Genomic DNA, 20,749 nt, shown 5'->3' with positions numbered 1-20,749 from the left:
TTGTTCCCATAAGTAACCCCTCACCCATATTTCTGAACATGACCCTAATAAAACTCACAGTACACCGAGCTGGACTTTGGTGGTATCCATGATTTAGTCTGTTGCGGGCTCCCTATCTGAGGTGAAGCTGTATGTGTTGTGTCTCCCAAGACAAGTTTTGTCACACAATGACCAAAGCCAGCTCCCAATGATGTTCTTCCTCGGGCTCCTTCCCCCAAAACTTCCATAACCTCTTCAAACAATACCACCAACTACGGACCAAGTGTTCAAATATGTGAGCCTCTGAGGGACATCTCTCACTCAAAGCCCACAGCTGGACTAGCTGACCAGTGAGCTCCAGGGCTCTGCCCTTCTTTAAGCAACAAAGCTACAAGTCGGTACTAGTGTGCCTGCTTCTTACATGGGTTCTTGGGCTAGAACTCAGGTCCTGTACATGTGTGGCAAGCTCTGCGCTACCCCCAGTCCTAGCCTAGCCCCATAGACATTACATACTCCTACACAACAAACAATGTCTGGTTTGTAAGATTTGCTAGTTGGGATCAAATACTTGAAAATCTAAACATCTTTTTCTTCCCAACTCCAATTTCTTTTCCAACAAAGGCTATATGTCATTAGGAATATCACCAACTGTAGATGCTTCTAAAAATGGGAGATGAAGAGTTTTTTAGAAAAGAAGAATTAAATCATTAAGATTCTAAACTAAAAATAGCTCACACGATACGATAGCTAGTCTTGACAGTCAGCTAGATGGGGTTTCAAAACACCCAGGAGAGAAACCTCTGTGAAAGCATCTCCACAGAGGTTTAAAGTATGTGTGTGTACACTAAATTAAGGTATCTAGAGGAACAAAGGAGAGTGATGGAGAAGAAGGGGAGGAAAAGAGGGTGTGAGAGCCAGGGAGATATATTCAAGAAATAATATATATCTTTATGAAAACTGAAAGAAAAAAGACCTTTGCATCATGTAACTAGGTTATAAGACAGAAGTCTAAACAATGAGTGGAGAAGGGGTTCAAAGAGCCCACTGCTTGCTGCTTACGGACTAGCAGTGGGGTGGTTGCAGGGTTGAGCTAGGAGGGTGAATGGGACGTTTTTCTCAGTGGTGTAGTCAGTACTAAGTTGTCAACGCTCCTATAAAGCATCCCTCACACCGTCCTACACATCAACTCACTGGTACACATGTACACACTGGGTGGAAGAGGACTGGCTGGGGAAAGGAGGGGGATCAGAGAGAGCAGACAAGAGTAGATAATGGTGGTGAATATGCTCAAAATAGTGACACATGTGAATGTCATAATGAAACCCACTTTTACATATAATTAATGTATGCTAGTAAAATGTAAGCAACAACCCAGCATCTCTAACATGGAATGAGTTTACAAGGACATACATTACGGAGTTGGTTTGCATAACCTCATGAGAAGATGGGGGGAAATGTAGAGTCTGTGGTCAAGAGTGAGACAGTTCCAGGACTGACCTGCCATAACCGCTGGGTGCACTGCGGGGGGGGGGGGGGGAGGAGGGGAGGCCTGCGTTATACAGGAGGGACATGAATCACCGTAGGTGAGCTATTGCCACTGCTAGCATGTACCGGCATGTGAGGGCTGCAGAAACTTGGGCAGAATTTATATTTTAGAATTTCATCACCTGAGTCGCCCCTGAGACTGTTGTGCTCTGACACGCAGGGCAAAAGAAAGTGATACACAGAACACTAGAGGGTGGTGGGAGAACACAACAGGGCGGACTCGCTATCCCAGAATGCTTGGCAAAGCAGTGTTCTCTGCTACTCTGCAATACTTTATCACATTGGGGCTTGGTGGAGGTGATTCCCTGAATTACAAAGATGAAACTGTAACAGATTATATTTACTTAATCACAGAAAAATTATTTTAACTAAATTCCAATGTTATGAGATAAGTGCTGATATTACTTGCCTATATCAGAAAAGCAAAACATTTAGCCAAGGTCACGTGGATGGTAATGATGACAGCAGCGACCTCTGTTCTGTTTGGCACTCACCAGAGGTGTGCAGAGTACAACCCTACCACCTCCCCCCCACCCCCAGCACTATTAGCTAAGACTAGAAGCAGCAGCAGGGTGTGGCAGTGACCCATATCCAAGCCTCCTTCTAGATGCTGGACTCATTCCAAGGGTTGTGTATGATTTAAGGCGTTTCTCCAGTCAGTCTACCCATTCCAGGACACATATGGAAAAATGGTTATTCTCCTCTGGTTCAAGTAGTTAAGTAAAATCAAGATCATGTAAGTCTTATCAGCTTGACCTCTTATTTTCCTCAATCTTGACAATTCAGCATGGTTTATCAGTGAAGTATAGATCCCCACAATCTCATGTCTATAGTTAGCAATTGATATGCACAATGTCTGTAATTCTTGCCAGAGCCAACCACTGCTAAGTCACTTACCACTTGAATTATAGGAACTCATATACACTCTAAAAGAAACGTATCACACACATTCCTGAAGATAAACAAATGCTAAGGATGCATAACTAAAGTGTTACAAATGAGAGGACCAAATACAAAACAGCCAAGCTAGGTTTTGTACAACATTTAAAAATGATTCATTTTTTTAAGCAAGGTAAATTTTCGGTTGATAAGTAACTTAGCACTTATAAACTTAAGGAATTATTTATAGTCTAATGTTACATACTCAATTCCATAGTTAAGAATAGTAAAATAAGTTTATATCCATATTTAAATCCATATTTAAAATGTAAGACTAGATCAAAATAAATTATATTTTAAAGTTTCTTTTTCTTTTCTCCACAGACACTCTAAACTAAGCTTAACTATTTGTTTCCTATGTATTAAAATTTATTTTTTTATAATATGCAAAAACAAAAAAATTAAGCAGATAATTGCAAGCTTTAATTAGCGATTTAAAAATAGAAACTAATCAGATTGGATGGCAAGGTGCTGACAGTATGCCTAAGGATTTCATATCTGAGTTGAGAAAGTGTGAGGTGGTTGGGGAGGACTGAGGGAAAGTGACTTCTGCACACGACAGGGCATTATGAATGCCCAGCAGTGGGTACATGCACGAGGCCTGCACGGGATCCATCCAGTCTGCTCCAGCATGGATGGAGGACAGGAGCTGCTGGGTTCATGAATATTAGGGGAGGGAAAGTCCATTGTTTTAGGGATGTGGTCTCTGGTAGGTTAACTATGCTTCAGCGGATGGCCTGAAACTTACCTGCATATAAGTGGCACTAACTGGACTCAAGGAGTTAATTTTTTTTTTTAAGATATGGGCAGGGGGAGCTGGCATGGGATTATACACAGACTACTAGACCACATGACACTGTTTTCAGGAACACTCAGGGGACCAAGGAAAGGAAGACCCTGGGGAAACTCAAGCCACACACCTCCCAGGACAGTCTACACTTTCAATTCAGGCAAACTGATCACCTCCTGAACAATTAAAAGAAAATGGCCTTGAAATATGTACGAGAACCAACAGTCATTTCACATGTAACTGACAGTGAACAGATCTCAATGAAAGAATTTCTGGATGTACAAAGAAACAGGAAAGTATTTCACATTCTTAGAAAGAAATGTAATCATAAAAATGATTGTAAGTAGGCTAACATGCTAAGTTTATCACATGAAATAACCAAGAAAGGTCAAATAATTCACACAATTATATTCAAAGAATTGAAAAAAATATACGCTATCAGGAAATGAGGATGAAAGGAATCTCAGAAGAATGGAAATGGAAATGTGAACTCTAGCTCTGAGAAGTACAGTAACTGAAATAGAATATTCACCATGTGAACAGGGAACAGAGATGACTGAATAAGCAAAATTAAAGACGTGTTAGCAAAAAAGACCCAATCTTCCAAGAAAGGGGAAGCTGATTAAAAGGTCAGGGATCTCTAGGACAGTGTTCAGTAGCCTCACAATTGTGTGGATAGAACCTGAGCAGGACAGTGGAGGAGGAGGAAGGGAAGACACCATGGCAGTACAATGAGAATGCTCTCCAGTCTGGCAGGAAACAGTAGCGTATGGCCCAAAGAAACACAATGAACTTGAATGCGTATAATAAACACAAAGAAAATTTCTAGAAATAGTCAAACTATTGAACACTTCTTCATCTTCCAGGACCAGCAGTGTTAGAGGCGTAGCGCAGAGGCGGAGGAAGTGTCTAGCATGCACAGGGCTCTGCATTTGATTCCTGGCACTGTCAAAGGATCCAGAAAAAAGAAAAAAAACTTTCCAAAATGGGGAAGCCGGGGATGTAAGACTGACAGCTGAATTTTTGGGCATCAAAATAATTGGAACGGCATACCAGGAATGCAAAAGGCAACCAAGAATTCTATTTCTAGAATGGTATCTTCAACAGTAAAATAAGGTCATATTCAGGAAAACAGAAATTAGAATAGGTTGGTAGCAGAGTATAATTAGAGAAAATGCCAGTGAAAATCCTTCAGGCCAAAGAGAAATGATACTAGGTAGCAACTTAGAACTATAAAAAAAATGAAGCAACTGGGCCAAGACCACCAGACAGAAAGCCTTCATCCTGAACCAGGATGAGCATCTCTTTTGCATCAGATACTTGTAACTGTTGCCTTTCAGTCACACCAGGCTACCTCCCCTTATCTGCACTACATCCATTGCAAGGAGCAAGCCCTTCTTTCAGACTGCTTATCACGCTCTCCAGTCCCTTCAGGGTTTTAAGCACACCTTTTCTGATTCCTAGAATCCCAAATCCCACACTTTCTGCCTGGCTCAGTTTGTGGCCACACAGATCTCCCGTGAAGTAAGCTAATTTTCCCTGGACTGGGCTCCTAAAGCACCTGCAGTTTCCCTTATCACAACTCCTAAAATTTCTAGTTACAAACTGAATACCTAATTCAACAAAAAGCTCACAGATGCAGTCCCAGAGCCCGCAATAGTCTTCAAAGCCTGCTCTGGATGTCAACAAATATTCTTAAGTAAACGATACTATTCAAGTATGTGGTTTAAACATGCGATGATATTTCTTGCCTCACATTAAATTCGTAGTAAAAACTCTATGCTCTGATATACTAAATCTCACTTCAGTTTACAATTCTCAAACTTAAGAAACAGAAGCCTACACTCACTTTTAAAAAAGACTTCCTAGGCAGAGGCAGACTGATCACTGAGTTCCAGGCCAGCCTGGTCTACAAGAGCTAGTTCCAGGACAGGCTCTAGAAACTACAGGGAAACCCTGTCTCGAAAAACCAAAAAAAAAAAAAAAAAAAAAAAAAAAAAAAAACTTCCTAGATCCTGTTTCTACCAAATGAGATGTGGGGATGAATAATCTCTAAATTAAACTACATAAACTTAATTTCAATAGCTAAAACTAACTTTTCATAAAAACCAGAGACCGCCTTCTCTTCAGTTCTTGGAAATATTTTTGTAAGATAAAACTATAGGCTTGAACTGGGTTAATCGCAACTTCAAAGAATTGCGTTTCACACTTTCTTCTTAAGTATTCTCGTGTTTTCCTCATGTCCCTGGGTCCCCATGAGCACTGGCACGTGTCCCTCCTTCCCTCACCTCTCTGTCTGATGGATTATGCGCACTTACCCACACTGCCCACTGTACCAAGCCGTACCCGCTCTTACTCTTGCTAACTAAAGAAAACACACATATCCGGGGACTCCAACCATCTTCTTGCAAATCTGTAACATATTCCTGTCTAATTTTCTGTTTCTATTTATGAACTATTTTTTCGCTAAGAAGAAAACAATCTGAAAAGGAAAAATAGATGTCAAAAGTCTGGTGTTCTTTTCCTCTTTTTCACTGTGAAAAATGAACACTGTTGTCTTGAAGTATATACAGCAACCCCAAACCAACAGAGGGCACCTCAAAACAGCTTATTAGCCAAACATGCACACAAAAAGTAAAGTTTAAGAAAATATTTATAAAAATAGGAAGTATTTGCTAGCTTTCAAGCAGCAACATTATCATTTTGAATTAATGCCTATTCACAGCAAGAAATAAAAGTTACTATGCTTTGCAAATTAAAATACTAGGAATTATCACAGTAAACCTAAGTAAAGATGCGTATGTGCGCGCGCGCACACACACACACACACACACACACACACACACACACGTACTTTTTTGTTTCTTCAGACAGGCCCTTCCTATTTTATACAAGACAGCCTGAACTAGCGTCATGCCGTCCCAGGCTAGCCTCTAACTGGCTTCCTACCTTGTTTTCGCCAAGGTTAAGATCAAAGCTCTTTGTAGCACGTCTAGGCAATCTTGAAAACACAGGTTCTGATCAGGACTCTATGGCTGACGACATAACCACAAGACACTTACGTAACCTAAAATGTCTTCAAGAGTAACCCCAATCCCACAAATCAAATAAAAACCTTTGCAGATTTCCATAAAGCAGGCTGTTATTTGTGGGTGGACAATGACTGACTGTGACGGCTGGTTGTCACCTTGACAGAATCTGCACTCACCCGGGAGATGGGCTTTGAACATGCCGGGAGGATTACTTTGATTCTATTAATTGAGCTGGGAACTTGACCACTGCAGGTGGCACCCTTCCCTGGCTGGGACTCTGGACTGTGCAACTAGAGAAGAGGGCAGCAGCGGCCGGCACTGGATCCTCGGCTTCCTGACTGTGGTGATGACGTGACCTGCTGCCGGAAGCAAGCGTCTGCTGTCTCCACTTCCCACCACACAAACCACACCTGGCAACTGTGAGCCACAGCAAACCTCATACCTTAAGCTGCTTTTGTCAGAGAATTCTACCACAGTCAAGGAAAAGAAACCAGGACACTAGCTAAAGGCTCCACAAATTCAGAAACAATTTTCTAATTGATAATTAGAAACATATATGTATATACCCAATACTTACATATATTTAATAATCTGGATAAGATTAACATTACTTTTCGTCACACACATGCTGCCTATCGATACCTATGAATCCATGGGTATTTTTTAACTCCACTCTCTTTCCTCTCATATAAAGCCCAAGATCACAAGCTAAGACACTTTGATCTACATAGATAATTTTCCCATCATCCCTTGACTCTTCCAAGCCCCAGGATTCCTTGAGGTTCATTGCTTCCCAACAAGAGCCCTCTGGGGTGAAGAATCACAAGATGTAGAGAAATGCCACCACCTCTCTGTCATTCACCATGCGTTCTCTACTGACTCGGCTTTCTAGTTTCCAACCAAACTCCCCACATACACATATTCCACTTCCGAAGAACCAACACAACAAAATGTATTTGAAAATCCCATGCCTACACTGTTACCCAAGACTGTAATACCTCCTTAGTAACTATAAAAGACCTTGGATGTTATGCTTCTTCTTCTCCAACCTTTCTCTTGTGTTTTCTCTGGCTTAAGAACAAAAACTAGCTCCAACTACTTATCATAGGAAACCTCAGTTTTGATAATCACCTTTTAACGTTAGCATGCTCTGGGCTTCCACTACATACTCAGATAAATTTAACAAAAGTTCACACCTGAATTTCAGTCCTTAATAAAAAGTCGACTATAGTCAAAGCACTACTAAAGACTTAGTAGACTTTAAGAATAAGAACATGGTTTGTTTCCGTGGTGAGACGTCCATCTGTGAGCGGTAATCAAGTGGAGCTAGCCTTGGGGACACGTGTTTAGTTCTCTCAGCCCTAGGACCCCATCTGGTGCAGACCCATGCAGGCCCTGTGCTTGCTGCCACAGTCCCTGTGAGCTCATGTGTGCACGGGCCATGCTGGGTTTAAAGGGCCTTGTTTCCTCGGTGTCCTCCATCCCCTCTGGCTCTTATACTCTTTCTACCACCCTTCTACAGAGCTCCTGGAGCCCGGATGAGAGGGATTTGAAGGCGACATTCCAGAATCTCTCACTGTCTGCACAATGTCTGGCTGTGGCTCTCTGCGTTTGTTCCCATCAACTGTAGGAGGAAATTACTTTGATGACAGCTGAGCAAGGTACTGATCTATTGGTATGGCAGAACGTCACTAGGAGTAATTTTATTGCTACATTGTTGTCACATGCCCAGCAGTAGATGGCAAACACCAAACAAACTCTTTGGCATCTTTAGAGATTCTCTGTCTCATAACGTGTGTCCTTTGTCTACATATTATGGCTTCAGGTTTTATGGTTTATGGGATTCCTTTCTATGAACCTGTGTATCTCTGTGTCTAAATATGTTTCTCCTGCTTTTTTTTGTGGGGGAAGGGCTCTTTTTCTTCTGATTGTTTTGCCATATTCTGACTTATTTTTGTCTTTTTGCATTTTATTATTATTCCTTTGACTCCTGTTTGTTTTCTAATGAGAGACAGAAAAGATGTGAATCTGGATGGGAGGAGATGAGAGGAACTGGGAGGAGTTGAGGGGGGGAAATTCATAAGCAGAATATAGTGTATGATTAGAAAAAACTATTTTCAATAAAAGAAAAAATAAGATAGTGTTTCAATAACAGAAAATAGCTCATTTCAAATCTAAAGTATGTGTGTGTGAGTGTGTATGCATGTATATGTGTTGGGATGGGGTAGGAATCATGAGTCAAACTAACAGATTACATCAATAAACGCTAGAGTATTTGGTATTTACAGGTGTTATTTTGTATTAGTTTCCTCGGGTTCTGTAAAAAGCTGCTATAAACTTGTCTGCTTAAAACTGCAGAAATTGTATTAGTCTGTGAAGTCTGAAAAGAGTTTCAATGGGTCTAAAACCTGGTATGTGCACACATGGCCTATGAAAGTACACCCCTGATATCAGAGAATAATAAGGTAATCCCATAAAATTAGAGCCTGTCTCACTTATTTTTCTATTGCTGTGAAAAGATACCAGAACCCCTAGGTAGACATATTTCTGCTATATAGCAACATACAGAAGAAAGTGTTTATGGGGGCTCACAGTATCAGGAGAAGAGTATGACCATCATGGTGGAGAGCAAGGAGACAGCAGTCATGGTGCTGGAATAGCAGCTGAGAGTTTACATCCTGAGACAACAACCAGTATTAGACAGACAGACAGACAGACAGACAGACTGGGCCTGAGACAGTCTTTTGAAACCTCAAAACCCATGCCCAGTGACATACCTCCTCCAACAAGACCACACCTCCTAATCCTTCCCAAACAGTTCTACCAACTACAACCTAAGTGTTCAAATATATGAGCACATGAGGGCCATTGTCATTAAAACCATCGCAGAATTCCACCCTCATTTAACTTTAATTACCTTGCTAGAGGCTTATCTAAAAAAAATCAATTAGGGCTGTGTGGTGATATTTTGTTTATGATCTGACAAACAAAGCTTGTCTGAAGATCAGTACAGAGCTAGCCACACTAGTTAGCCACAGAGGCCAGGTAGTGGTGGCACACACCTTTAATCCCACACTTGGGAGACAGATCTCTCTGAGTTCAAGGCCACTCTGAGCTAAGAGAGATTGAATCAATCTAAAAGAGAAACAGAGCTCATACCTTTGATCCCAGCACTTGGAATCACATGCCTTTAATCCCAGCACTAGGCAGATGGAGCCAGGAATGATATCGCTGGGTGGAGGGAGGAATATAAGGTGGGAGGAGACAGGAGCTCAGGGCATTCAGTTCGAGGACTTATAGAGACAGGATACCCCATTTGGTCTGAGATATTGTACAGGTAAGAGCTAGTGGGTGGCTTCTCTGCTTCTTTGATCTTTCAGCCTTCACGCCCAATATCTGACTCCAGGTTTTTATTACTAAGACCAATAAGATTTGTTCAGCAGGGCTGCAACTTAAAAATTTGGGCCGGGCGGTGATGGCGCACGCCTTTAATCCCAGCACTCGGGAGGCAGAGGCAGGCGGATCTCTGTGAGTTCGCGGCCAGCCTGGTCTACAAGAGCTAGTTCCAGGACAGGCTCTAAAAAAAAAGCTGCAGAGAAACCCTGTCTCGAAAAACCAAAAAAAAAAAAAAAAAAAAAAAAAAATTGGTATAAGCAACTCAAACACTCTCTAGCAATGTTCAAGTCAAGTACTAGTCAAGTCAAACCCCTACTGTGGACTAGCTGGAATTTCCTAATGGCACCTTTTGCTACTTTTTAGCTACCAGAGATACAGCTACGAGGTGTCATCTCCCACTCTGCCTGCTCTGCACTGTTCTGCCGCATCAAGAGGCTGTTCTGTGAATATTGTTCCCCTTTCCCTGTTTCTGGAAAATCCGCGACATAGCTGCCTCATGGACACCCACAAACCTGCTTCAGAAATTCCAAATACAAGACTCTTCATTGTGGCTGTTGCTGGTTAGCAAATAAGATCTGTTTCTTTTTTTTACACATACTATATTCTGTTGTCATTAGGAAGTGTCTTTTAGAAGCTGTGCAGGGCAAAGCTGTTTCTCATAGTGAGAATTTACAAACAATACAGTCTATACAGCAGTCAGTGCTTAAAACCGTACTGTTGAGAGTGGTTGATTTGCGTGGTGGAACTGCAGGCATGGGCTTTTTTTCTTCTTACATTGTCCTATCTGTTGATAGTAATTTATGTGCGTTCAGAATTTCAAAGTCTTTTTACAGAAATAAAGTTTTGTTTTTAATACTTAACAACTGTTTTCTAAAACTCAGGATAAAAAGCATCCGCTGACATCGATCTTCAGCAAGCACGTTCTTCACAGATGTCTGTACTGAAGGAACAATGCTAGAACCAAAGAGCTTGCAGAACTTAACAGCAGAACTGATATTTAGAAATGACCCGATTAACTTGAATCCATTTCAGAAAGTTATATCCCAGATACATGTCACACAAATTGGCAATTGTTATGTTTGAAAAAATGACTCTTGTAAAATATGTATCTTAAAATCATACTGTAATATTATAAAACTTATTAACAAAAAGTAACATTAGTTTCCTGTTTCTACTAAAAATGTAATAAAACTTTCCAGTCAAGATAAACTTTGTACATATACTCTGTTTTATGTGACTAATTATTATTTCATTTGCTAACACAAATAAGAGAGAAAGTGAGTAAAATAGCCTCTAGCACTCATGGGAACACAATAGGAAACATTACTAATCAAAACGTTGTCAAAGCCCAAGCTTTCTCCTTGATGTGAAATCTGATCAGTTAGCCAATCCCTATCCCAATAAAAACCTTATGTAATGGTTAAAATCAAAGGAGAAAGGATTTCCTTAATGTCAAAAATATTTATTTTGTAGCCAAAAACATTAAACCCCCAAATATTGAACAGTAAGCTCATGTAGGATGAAAGCAGTTATTATCTAATTGGAGAAGATTATCAGTGTGGAAATACTCTGGACAGTTTTACCTCGGGACAATTGTTTCCTTTATATCAAAGTCTACACATGATAATGCTTTTCCTTTCCCACGAACAGCATCGTGAACAGCTTGGCTATTTGTACCTTTACATTAAATACTGGTCCCTGTTCTAACCAGCATTCAGGCTGGAAGATTGCTAGTTGAAGGTCAGCCTCAGCTATATAATAAGATCTTGTCTCAAAGTAAGAACAATATAAAAAAATCCTCTCAAACCTTCACTGTATCTTTCAATATGCATTTGCAAATATTTTTCATGAAGAAATCTTTTTTAAATAGAGATGTATACCTAAGAATAGTTGGGGGGGGGATGAAGATGATAAAAATACCATGTATAAAATTCTCAAGGAATTTAAAATATATTTGAGAATGATGAAAATATACTGCTCTATAATATAAATACATAATCTCACAAAATTGTGGCTGAAAACAAAACAGAATAAGAGAAGACACCAATTTTTAAATTAAATACATTCTGTGTAAAATATTAAATATCATTTTTATGGATTTAAAAATTCCTCCATTTTATAAAAGTTATATGTAACAGATCATGACAATATTATTTTCTATCACAGTCTCTCAACTAAATAGACCCAGTTACATTAATACTTTGACTTAAATAACCACAAGTATTTGCTTTAATAAAATTTCTTTGTATATTTGTACCTTTATGAAATTCTCATTCTATAGCTACACATTTGATACATATTTGCAGAATTAAACAACGTATATAAATGAAGCTCATGACTCAACACACAGAAAAGTGAAAGTATGTATACAAAGTGTCTGTTCTCTCTGAAGAAACTAAGTGAAATAAAAACAATGTCAAGGATTACCTTGGAGAAAGAACATCTCAAACTATCAACATAGATGAGCATCTCTCTGCTTCCGGAACGGAAGGCTCTGCAGGAAAGATCGTCATGACTGAAGACCATGCCAGGAATTGGTGCTCAGTAAGAAAAAGAAGCCCGTCTCCTTACCCAGTAAAAACTAAGCACTGGGTCATCTCCTCACTTAGCTTTTACATGATCCTGGTTGTCCAAAGTGTCATACTAAAAGCCTGCTACACAGTGCTTGGAACAGAAGTGGATAACTGGTGTAAGAGAGAGGCACCGAGTTCATGGGTGCATTTGCACTTGCTGTGTGTACTGAGGCCATCACTTAACCACTGACGAGGAACTGAAAATGCTAAGATGCTGATCAATCCAACTTTCACAAGAGTGCGATGCCATCTTAATCCTGATACCTATAATGCCTTCTCCGGAGACCACAGTTTGAAGAAGCGACTTTTTAGTAAGTTTCACTGCTGCCATCACATGGGTCTCAGGATTGAATTTGGGTGGGACTGCTTCCCAGTGGAATCTGACTCATTATCCCACACCAGGCTTCGCTGAGGAGACTTACTTTTTACAGTTTATCTTTCACAGAATAAATATGAATTTTTAACAAATCAGGGAAACTCCCCCAACAATGTTCTTCCTCTTCTGAAAACAGAGGCAAAGCCCACTAATTTCTACATTATTCCAGCACTGGAAATGGGCGATGAATGTGTCTGTCTGCATGGACAAGGCTGGGCGACTTTGCGGTCATTTGATGGAGGGAGTGGATCAGGGCTCTCAGCCAGCAGGGTCAAACTTACAACGAACTTGCAGAAAACTCTGAACTTTCACACTTTGCAGTCCCAACCACAAACTGAAAGGGAAGCTCCTACTGGCTCAAACCTCCAATGCTAGATATGGAAATATTCATCAACGAGCTAACAGTTTTTAAAAAACAGCTCGAGATTAGTTATCATGAACTTGCTTCGGGCTTTGTTTCTAAGGTGCACTTTCATTTTTAGATACTATCACGTACATAATACAGGTCAATCAGCAAAGGAAGAAGAATCAATGGAGGTGGGATACATGGTGTCTCAGGGTAATCATAGGAAGACTATAGAAAACAGAGCATCAAGGAAACATAATAAAAATCAAGTAGATGCTAAAAAATATCCAAACTAAATGAAAAACACAAAAGTTTTCAAAGTATTTAGCTTGACTGATTTAATAAAAAAAACTCTTCCTTTTATTATTTTTCATTTTCCAAGGTATAAAAAATATACAAATCCATACACTATATATGAATGTATGTATAGACATGTATATGTCTATATGAGAACTTCAGGGACGCCTACAGGTAAAAGGCTAGAAACGTTCTCTACTGAAGCCGAGCGCTGGAACTGAGTCCTCCAGGTAAGGAATAATGACGGTACTGCTCTGAGACGCAGGCAGAACTTCAGTAGCGGCAGATGTGACTACAGATAGCAAAGCTAATTAACATTTAATGTACTTCTCTGCTTCAAAAATTAAATGGTGGAGGGACTGCAGGGGACTGCTTTATATTACTAGGGTAATTATACGATGGTTGAGATCCACGAAACATTCTCATCGATTCCATTTGTCTGAGGAATGTTTTCACTTGTGGGGCCCCTTCTTCTCTTTCATTCAAATTATAAGTTTCTGCTGTAAATTTTAATGCTTTCCGGGTAAGAAGTTTTGGACAAAGCAGATGCCATGACCATCTAGGAAATCTGTGTTTAATGGAATAAAAAGACCTGCTGGAGCTTAGCAGCCATTTTATTACTGTCTGATTTAGCAGGATCTCATGGAGATGGCAAGTTTTATCATGAACCTTTAACTACCAAATTCACAAAACAAACAGAAGGTTTGCCATGGGAGGTCGAGAGTGATCAGACCGCATCCTGTAGTTACTCTTCCAGTCAAACAGCATGTGGCATCTGAAATTGCTATGGGAACCTGGGAGCTCATCACAAGAACGAGTTCTAGCTGATCATCTTTTGTAATATCATATATCATGACCTCCACAGTAAATAAAAGATTGACATGTAAGCATCCATTATAAAATAATTAAAATAATTTAAAATAATTTAAAAACATACAGAAAAATAAAGAACATACAGAAAAGGAAAGATAGTTAAATAAGTATGAGTTTGAAAATAAGGCATATTTCCACATAGGCATGGATATTGATTGATGTGTATAATTCACTTTACCGTCCAGAAAAGTAGAATGTAATATTCGATATGGAATCTTAGGAAAATAAGAATCCTTTCTGGCCTTCTTTTGCTGACATAAATTCCAGCCACTGCATCTTCCTGTTTTCATTTAATGCTACATGCGGTACAGTGTCAGCACGCGACTTACAGCTGCCCATAGTGCTGGGAATGCATGACAGTCAAGGGTTCAGTCGTCTAAGGCTCAGGGTACATGGCAGCAGAGGAGGAAGAAGTAGGTATGAGCCAGAGGACACGTGAAGGGCTGTGAAATGCCACCTTCTAGACTCAACACCGCAACTGTGAATCCACAACAACCACCCCGGGACCAGTGGACGATCGGTCATGGGCAGGTCAAGAAGATTTTCTGCTGAACTATATCGGCTGTTGACAGATCCTGAAAGATGGGAATCATTGTCGCCGACTGTGTATTCTTGTGAAGAACAATTCATAGAAACTTAGAGAGAGAAACTGGGGTTCGACCTAAAGATCTGAAAAGCGAAGCAGCTAGTCACTGGCTCTTACCTCCACATCAGTCCAAAATGGTGATCCTGCCTCCATGAATCTCAGAATGAGACTGAGACTGAGAGCTGTCTCCTCCTGTTTTATAATCATCTCTAGGGCTGGGACTAAAGGCCTGCACCATCTGGTTTCTATGGCAGCTAGTGTGGCTACTGGGATTAAAGATGTGTGTTACCACTGCCTGGTCTGTAAGGCTGAGCAGTGGGGCTGTTTTACTCTCTGATCTTCAGGCAGTCTTTATTTATTAAAATACAAATGAAATACCACTACACCCTCAGCTGAGTATACCAAGCTCCAAGAGATAGTTCCAAACTGATAGTCAAACAGACATCCCCGATTAAACCATGAGGATCACAAAACAAAATAATAAACATGAATGTAAGAAAAATACAGGAAAAGTGAGTAGACGGGGTTGTAAAAAAATCAGTGAGTGTGGGGGGTAGAGTGGTCGCTATGCATCATACACGTGTGAAATTGTCAAAGAACAGATTCAACTAATAAAATCCTGGAAATTTTAAAAAGTATAAAAGTGCATTTCCAATATACTAAACAGGGGAAAACAAAGACACATTTAATGTATTTGAAACATTAAAAGTTATCCTTCTAGCTTTCCTCCTCTCATTCAAGCCGTGAGAAGTTTTCATCTTCAGGGTAGCAATGGCCTTGGCTGAGGATAACTCTAATGCTACAAACGGAGGAGTAAGAAACTAATCTTATGCTTAAAACATGTGAAGGTGATGAAAAAGTTTAAGAAATGATCAAGACTTGTACACGTGGGGGACAGAAGCCAGAGACATGCACAAGAGAGGCAGGGCAAACAGAAGAGATTCTCCGTATGTCTCCAGCTGTCAATCATCCCAGATAATAACCCCAGGGTTCAGAACCACAGAATAACCTAGGCGAATCACGTGCTGTCTGCATCTGAACCGGATTCTACTCAAAAGGTAACTGTCTTTTTCCAGTGGGAACTATGTAGTAACTCACTCTTCACTGCATGCTAGGAAACGTACAGAAAGCACACATTTCCTATGTCTAGAAAAGAAGTAATCGATTAATTCTAAATCTTACTGGCAAGAAACAGACTACTACAATTTAAAAACTACAGCTTTGTATATTTATGCGTCTGTCTGGGCCACACGGTGCAGTGGAGGTCAGATAATCTACAGGAGTCAGCTCTCACCTTCAATCACATGCAGACAGAACTCAGGTCACTAGGCCTGGTGGTAAGTACCTTGCCCACTGAGCCACCTCACTGGCCCCATTATTGTAACTTTACATAATATTTATATGATGCACGTAATATTTTTTAAAGTAGAAAACACCACTTCATGTGTTAATTTCTTACAAAGTTTTCAAAGCACACTACCCTCAAATGGAAAAATGAATGAAATCAATTGTATAGTTTCATCCAAAACTGACAGTTCTCTGACTGTGAAATAAACTAGGTGAAATGTGACAGACAGGACCACATAAAACATGTTTCACAGCAAATATTAAAAAGTGTATTTACTTGACAGAAAGACTATATTTTCTTGATTATAGACTTCAGATATAAGCCCTGGGAAACACTCTAGAAAGGAAAAATACTTATTGTAATGGCCTGAATGAGAACAGCCCCATAAGTGCCGACATTTGAATATTTAGTCCCCAGTTGGTGGAACTGTTTCAGAAGGATTTGAAGGTGTGGCTTTCCTGGAGGAGGTGTGTCACTGCGGGTGAATTTTGAGGTTTCAAAAAGTTCACATCAATTCCCAGTTAGCTCTCTGAGCCTCATGGTTGTTGTCTCAAGATGTGAGACACCATGTCTGCCTGCCTGCCTGCCTGACTGCCTGCCTGCCGCCATGCTCGCCTTAGTGATGGTCAGAGACTGGAAGCCCCAAATAAACTCTTCTATAAGTTGCCTTGCACATGGCATCTATCAGAGCAATAAAAAATTAACTAAGACACTTATCAAGATATTTTATGTAAACACGATTAAAAATAGAAATTCTATCATATCAAAATCTCTCAGCTTTAATTAGTAAGTCATTTCTCATATTAAAAGAATAATTATTGGGTGTGGTGGCACATGCCTTTAATCCCTGCACTCTGGGGGGCAGAGACAAGAGGATCTCTGTGAGTTCGAGGCCAGCCTGGTCTATACAGTGAGTTCCAAGATAGGCTCCAAAGCTACAGGAAACCCTGTCTCAAGAAAACAAAACAAAAGAAAACAAACAAACAAACAAACAAAAACAAATACAGAGAAAAGAGTATTATTTTTAGGTTGTCTTCAATGCCATTTTTTCCTAAATAAATTTGAAAATTAGTAATAGGTGACACCTATCTATGAAGATAAAGATGTATCATTTAAAATATTAGTTATTTTCCAAATAGCTTGTGGTAAGACATTTCCAAGCACACATTCAGCATTTCCAAGCACACTAACAGCATGCTGGAGGAATTGTTTCAGTAGGAAGCAAAGGAACGCCTCTATACCTACGACTCGTAAGTGACACATGACACACTTACACTAATCAGCCAGGCACAGGAGTGTCTGCAGATTTGGTTATTACATGTTTTATATTAGGAAGTAGTGACTACAGCTCTGTGAGCCTAAGACTATTTATGCATCAGTTTATGCACAACAGCTGACAACAAGGCAACTGAAGTGGCGAACATGTCCTTCAAATAAACAGCAATAGGATTACTGACGTCTGTGAGCACGAACAGCTTCAGAAATAGTCACCTGTACAAGGCAGGGTAATAAGACCATCGACAGCAGGTTGCCTTGCCTACCCAGCGGCTGGTGAAGTGGCCCTAGTCTGTCTCAATGACTTTCTGTGAGATGCATCTTCATATCGATGATGGAAATGACCTATTTATGTTCCCCCACACTGAGTCAAACGGCTCAGCAGCACAGAAGCCCACGGGTTAAGACAAGACTTTCAAAGTGAGATGGTAAGCAGCTGGACAGAGAAATAAAATGAAACAGCCTGGAATTCCACCTGAAGCTGCCTTTGACGACGTCCAGCTGCCCTCAAACTCCCACAAAGTCACGTGGTCATGGTGGGGGCTGCAGCAGCCACGCGCCTCCACAAGCACATTATTCTGCTAGAAAATCCTTCAATCCTACTTCATTAGACAGATTCAAAGCTTTAGTTGTGTGACAGCCATCCCTATATAAAATAACTTAAGATATAAAATATTTTTAAAATATAATGAAAAATGGGCTGTGTTTTAAACACCTATGTCCTTTTGGCTGAAAAAAGAAAATGACCCACTTCCCCATAGAGCCAATGAAGTGAGTAGTGATAACCACAGGCTGGCTTACAAAAGAGGACATCAGCCTTAGAGAGTTCATTATAATACTGTTAGTAAGAATATCATCTACATCTAGGCATTGTGCAGAACACTTTCTGTATTTACATCATTTAATATTCATAAGCACTTAATAAGGAACCCATCATTATCTTCATTTTATAGGAAAAACCAGGCTTTGGAAAATTAAGTAACTTTTAAGGTCATAAAGGTGAGAAATGATGATTTTATCACACCTGGGTACTCATTCCTTTCAAGTCCTTGCTGCATGGATAAGCTTTACCCATGCCTCTCCATGGCCGGGCCACCAGTGCATGGATAAGCTTCAGAACATCAATAGTCTTCCCCACAGCCCAACTGCCAATGCATGCATAAGCTACAGAACACCCATGGTCCTCTCCACAGTCCGGCTGTCAAAGTATGGATAAGGTTCAGAACACCCATGGTCCTCCCCACAGCCTGCCCACCAATGCATGGATAAGGTTTGGAACACCCGTGGTCCTCCCCACAACCGGGTCGCCAATCTTTCCACAGAAGAAATCACACCTGCCTGTTAGCAGGAACCAGCCTGACTAATTTTATACTGGGTAGAAAGGGCTCAATCCTGACAGAATCCTTGGAGGAACCAGCCTGACTAATTTTATACTGGGTAGAAAAGGCTCAATTCTGACAGAATCCTTGGTCTTTAAGGGAGCGCAACTTGAATGAATTTAATTCCAGCTCGGAGGCAGGGAGACTAGAGCAAGCAGAGCAGCGGACAATGAGGAGCGGAGGAGTCATGCTTCAGGAACATCCACATTTCCTCAACTGCGCTCTTCCTTCTGGAACTAGCTCACTCTAAGCAGTGGGTTTTTTTTTCCCCAAACCTGATGGTCAGGAGAACAGAACAGGACAAGAGGAGGCTGGCATTTCGTCCATTTATGTTTTAAACCCCCAAACAGTACTAATTGCTGTTTACAGAAATCACAGTCACTTAGTCAAATCCAGCTGAAATATACAAAACTAAGAATGTTACAATTACATGTAGATACATGTTTGAGTCAGAAGCACTCAGCAGACTGAGAAAGAAGACAGTGATGTCAAACCCAACCTAGACTACACAGTGAGACCCAGTAGGATCAAAAAGGAAATAGCTCTGCACTCCTTGGAGGAACCTATGTGAGGAGTCAGAGAGAGACAAAGATGTGCAGTCAAAGGATGCAGACAAAGTCCTGACTGGGCTAGGTTCATCTCTTGTTTCGGCATAGCTACTTGCACCAGAAATTTACGTGTGTGTGTGTGTGTGTGTGTGTGTGTGTGTGTGTAATGTATAGATATGTATGTAATATATTTATATCATATTTTCTGTCACGGTGACAGAAAACTACAATGTTGCACTGTCAAAACTACTAGAGTTACACATGAAGGAAATACAAGAGTAAAAATATAGAAAGGTAAACTATAACAATCTATATGTGATGCTAGTAAAAATGTTTGTAATAGGTTTAATATAATTTTTAAATTAATTTATATTAGGTATTTATGGTTAGCACCCAAAAGAAGCCTCACCAACATAATCCCCTACAACTTAGGGATTGTTACCCTGAGTTCTTCACTTCAACATGCATAGGTATGCTGCAACTAAGAACTCAAGAAGAAAGTTGATTTCAATTTCACACTAGTGGTGAGGAACAAAGGCAGATGCAGCCATAAAGAACAAGGTTGAGCCTGCGGATACACTGGTGCAATAGTACCACAAAAGCTGTGGAGTAACCAGTCGCCACCTGATTGGATCCAAGGGCCGCTCCATGAGATGAAACCCACACCCAACACTGCTCACGTGACCAAGAACCTGTAGATAATCTACAGACCTAGAGGAAAACAAAAGTCTACTGTTCTGTTGAGGGAACACAGCAATAAAATGATATTTGTGACATTCTGCTATACTCATAGATCAGTATCTTCCTCAGCCATCATCAGAGAACTAGTCAGTACCAAGAGGCAATTTTTATTATTTTTTTGTTTATCTTTATTGGCAATCCACACCTCATGCACAGGGAACAAATACAGAAAGCCACAGATGGACAATGTGCAGAGAGTGAGAGACTGTGTGACACTCTGGCCTACGCAGGATGTCTCATCAACTCCCTCCACTCAAGGCTCAGGGAACTGTAGAAGAAGCAGGAAGATTGTAGAGCCAGTAGGGATGGAAGGTACCAAGAAAAGAAGGCTTTCTAAACACAAGAGGACTGGCAAAGAAGAACCCACAAAGATAAAATATCCATATATTAAAATTGGAAATTAGCATGATCCTCACCCATAAACTTATATTTTCACTCATGACATCTGAAAACTACAATGTACAGTGTCAAAACTATTAAAATTATACAGCAAGGCAACATAAGAGTATATAGTGCTGTACTGTATACTTTTACTTTGAAATAAAATAGTAAATTAAATACTAAATATTTAATTCTATATCACTATTCTAAATTATATTAAGTATTTAACTGTAGCAAAATGTTTAAAATAGGTTTGACTTTTTAAAACACTATTATATATTGATGTGGGATTCTCCACTGTATGCCGTGAATACCACTGGTTAATAAAGAAGCTGTCTTAGGCCT

General features: G+C 40.2%; 1 protein-coding gene across 4 annotated transcripts in view; it reads right to left on the bottom strand.

Moving 5' to 3' along the window:
- Commd10 (COMM domain containing 10) overlaps positions 1-20,749 on the bottom strand; it is a 125,297-nt gene that overhangs the window by 39,688 nt on the left and 64,860 nt on the right. The gene's annotated exons all lie outside the window — the stretch shown is intronic.

Source organism: Arvicola amphibius, chromosome 5 (genome assembly GCF_903992535.2).
Source record: "Arvicola amphibius chromosome 5, mArvAmp1.2, whole genome shotgun sequence".
In the NCBI taxonomy this organism is placed as follows: Eukaryota; Metazoa; Chordata; class Mammalia; order Rodentia; family Cricetidae; genus Arvicola; species Arvicola amphibius.
This window is presented reverse-complemented; position numbering and strand designations above follow the sequence as displayed.